Consider the following 3,736-nt stretch of genomic DNA (forward strand, 5'->3'; position numbering starts at 1 on the left):
GACATTCAGTTATGCTGCACCGCAAACATCACTGCGGTGGCCCGATCCTGCAGATTTGCACTTTACAACATCCGCAGGATCCGGCCCTTCCTCACAAGGGAAGCAGCTCAGCTTCTAGTCCAATCACTGGTCATCTCCCGCCTCGACTACTGCAACTCGCTCCTGGCTGGACTCCCTGCCTCTGCGATTAAACCCTTGCAGCGCATCCAAAATGCGGCAGCGCGCCTCGTGTTCAACCTACCAAAGTTCTCACATGTAACCCCCCTCTTCCGAGACCTCCACTGGCTCCCTGTAATAGCTCGCACCAGATTCAAGATGATGGTACTGGCATACAAGGCAGTCGATGGAACTGCCCCTGCCTACCTCCAAGCATTAGTAAAGCCACACACCCCAGCTCGATCCCTCCGCTCAACTACCTCAGCTGGACGTCTGGTACCGCCATCGCTAAGAGCAAGCAAAGGTCGATCAGCGAAGTCACAACTTTTCTCTGTTTTGGGACCTCAGTGGTGGAACGAGCTCCCTACCGATGTCAGGAGCGCAGAGTCGCTCACCAGCTTCCGCAAAAGACTCAAAACTCACCTGTTCAGAGTTCACCTCGACTCTGCATAGAAACCAATGCACAGCCACCATTGAATGTTGTACGTCCTGGCACTTGTACATTGCACTTATTCAAGGTACTTAATTGTGTAGCCTCTACAGTAGCTGCTATCATTGCTTTACACGGGGAATGGGTTAGCCTAGCGATTGTAATACTTGCACTTGGTTCTATGAACATCTTTATTGTACCAACAGCGATATATTGTTTCACTTCTTATGACAAATGTACTTATTGTAACAAATGCACTTATTGTAAGTCGCTTTGAATAAAAGTGTCTGCTAAATGCCCTAAATGTAAATGTAAAATGTAAATGTAAATACCAAACAACAATGCAGGATAATTTCACAGACACATATGTATATATATATATATGTTTAGATAAAATACTAATAAAAAAATAAATATATATATAACAATATAGTCAAATAAATTAATAATTAATGAATAATTCTGGTTCTGATTATGTGCTAATGCACACGTTATGGGTGCACCTGTAGCTGGTGACTTGATGAAGAAGTGAGCCCTTCTGCTACAACACTAACAATTTATCACTCACTCTATACAATAAGGCTGGATTCATGGACATCTAGGACATGTCATTCCAAGTGAGTATGAAGCCAGTGGAAACACAAATCCATCAGAAATATACATCAAATATTTTTAAAAGCGCTATAGCTTTTCAAACACTATAATCAACAATATCATTCACTGCAATTATATTGTTCAATATGTAAACCCATTTCCGGATTGATTTTAGATATGACTGACACAGTCAAAATGTAAACATGAAGTCTTTGATAATTCACCCTCATCACATCACACTTCATTTTATTTCATCATCCAAAAAATATGTAATTAAGCATTGCAATGATGGAACATAACCAAAAACGTTTTGTTTTCCAAGTCCATATACAATATTCCATTAGATGAATACTTTTAAAACGTTTTTTGTTACCTGTATTTTGTAAACCATACCTATTGCATGTTTTGACCTAGTGACAATCACAGTTCAAAGTATTAAGTATTAATCCAAATTCTTTTGAAGGTTCTAATGATCTACTTCTGCATGTTTCCTGTTGTTCCAACCCCAGGCGACCACTAGAGAGCAGCATTGACACGAACATGTCTCGCTTTGCATTACACCCAAAATGACCCAGCAACTCCAACCCACAGCCCGAGGATATTATTACGCACTCAATAAAGCAATATTCTGCCATTCTCGCCGCCTAATTGATCCCGTTGCTCCCACAACAACACGTGTCGTGGGGTGTGACATTCTGTGGCCACAGCGGTTCGCTGCAGACGGTCAGTGCCATTTATCATGATCTCGTTGCTGTGTTATTCACTTGGTGGCCATCTGCGGACAGCATGCGATGCCCCCGCTGGTCAACGGTCAAGGTCAGGGCCCCTGGAGCCGTCTGCGGCTGTCAACACATCGCCTTGCTCTCGGGCCCTGAGAAATACTCAAGATAAGGGGGGGGGGGGGACACATACTCAGAAGACACATACTCAGACACTCTCTATCTCTCTCTCCCTCTCTCTCTCTCTCTCTCTCTCTCTCTCACACACACACAGACACGCGCGCGCGCACACACACGCACACACACACACACACACACACACACACACACACACACACACACACACACACACACACACACACACACACACACACACACACACACACACACACCTGGAATGCTTCTTCTATACACACAGGTCTGTTTATCACCTCATCAGAATTGCTTATGGTTAGGGGAAATAGTCTGTAATTTCTTGCTCAATTACCATCATCTTACCTCCGACAAGAACAAAGTCCACTGGGCAGCCGAAGGGTGCATCAGCTCACCTGACAGCGGTCCTAACCTGCTGCCAAGGTAGCTGAAGGCTTTACCACAACACAAACATGTAAACCACTTTGTCGGCTTGACTAATTGACTTAGATATTAGTAGCCTACCCATATAATAAGCTTAATATATTAATGTAGGCCTTTGTATAGCTAAAGGTCCTAGGCCTATTTATAAATAAACAAATGGTGTGACAATATTGCCGGTAATCCGTGCATTTGCGGCAATTCGTAGATGGGCTTTCACTACTTCGATTTCAAAACCACGATGGTGATTGAGAACATATCTCGTTATTCAACCAATCAACCCGATAGCAAAGTTATCGATAGAAAAGTGCGGGTTCTCCGCGAGACCCTTTTTTGAGCTGTCAGCCTGTTTGAGAGGCGTGGAATCGTGGATCAGCGTCTCCGCTCTCGTGCAGCGCATCCAGCGTCTCTCGTCTCGAGGTCGCCTCGTGAACCAGGGGCGGGGCCGAAACTCGCGCGCGCTGTCTCGGTCCTGCCCCGCGTTCTCACCACCTCAGTGGAGACGCACTCCACGGCAGAGGAGGAGGTCCCAGTGCGCCTTTCAGCCGCGCCTACTTTTACAAATCACAGGGATTCCCCAACCGCCGCAATGCCTACTGTTTCTGTTCACACCTCCCCTCGGTCCCAGCGGGGCTCCTCCCCTCGGTCGCAGTGGGGCTCCTCCCTCTATCTCCAGGTTCCTTCCTCTGTCTCAGGCTCCTCCCTCTGTCTCCAGGCGCGCTAGACTGCCAAGAGAAAAAATAAGTGTAGCAAAAAAAAAAAAAAGCTTCTGGGTTTTGATTTCAAGCACACCCCTGCTGGATCGCTATGGGTGTGTATGAGTGTGTGCGTCTCTCTCTCTCTCTCTCTCTCTCTCTCCCTCTCTCTCTCTCTCTCTCTCTCTCTCTCGCTCTCTCTCTCGCTCTCTCTCTCTCTCTCTCTCTACAGGAGCAGCACACCAGCGCTGCAGTGTCAACCCCGAACAAAAGGCTACAGGGAAGGCAGAGCCGAAGCAGGGGAACTCAGGGAGACCGACAGCAGCCGGGACAGCAGAGAGAGGCAGAGTGAGGCACTGAGGCAGCTTTAGGCAGAGTGAGGTAACAGAGTGAGGCTGCAGAGTGAGGCAGAGTGAGGCAGAGTGAGGCAGAGTGACCACGCTCTCAGCCAGGAGCCAGGCGTGCCTCTCAGAGCTCCTGTTGACACCCCAGCGGACACGAAAGGTGGAACCTTCAACACCCTCAGCCTGCCCTGCCCAGCCCAGGAGGATCCCACCCTCCACCCCCAC

At 47.5% G+C, this 3,736-nt stretch overlaps 1 protein-coding gene across 1 annotated transcript in view; it reads left to right on the forward strand.

Annotated features, from left to right (window-relative positions):
- Positions 1-3,238: 3,238 nt before the first annotated feature.
- The window catches only part of tsc22d3 (TSC22 domain family, member 3), a 33,296-nt gene continuing 32,798 nt past the window's right edge, over positions 3,239-3,736 (forward strand). Inside the window, exon 1 of the mRNA XM_079745454.1 lies at positions 3,239-3,736. This exon is cut by the window's right edge and continues 461 nt beyond it. The gene's annotated coding sequence lies outside the window, so the exon portion shown is untranslated.

Source organism: Pollachius pollachius, assembly GCF_949987615.1.
Source record: "Pollachius pollachius genome assembly, chromosome: 10".
In the NCBI taxonomy this organism is placed as follows: Eukaryota; Metazoa; Chordata; class Actinopteri; order Gadiformes; family Gadidae; genus Pollachius; species Pollachius pollachius.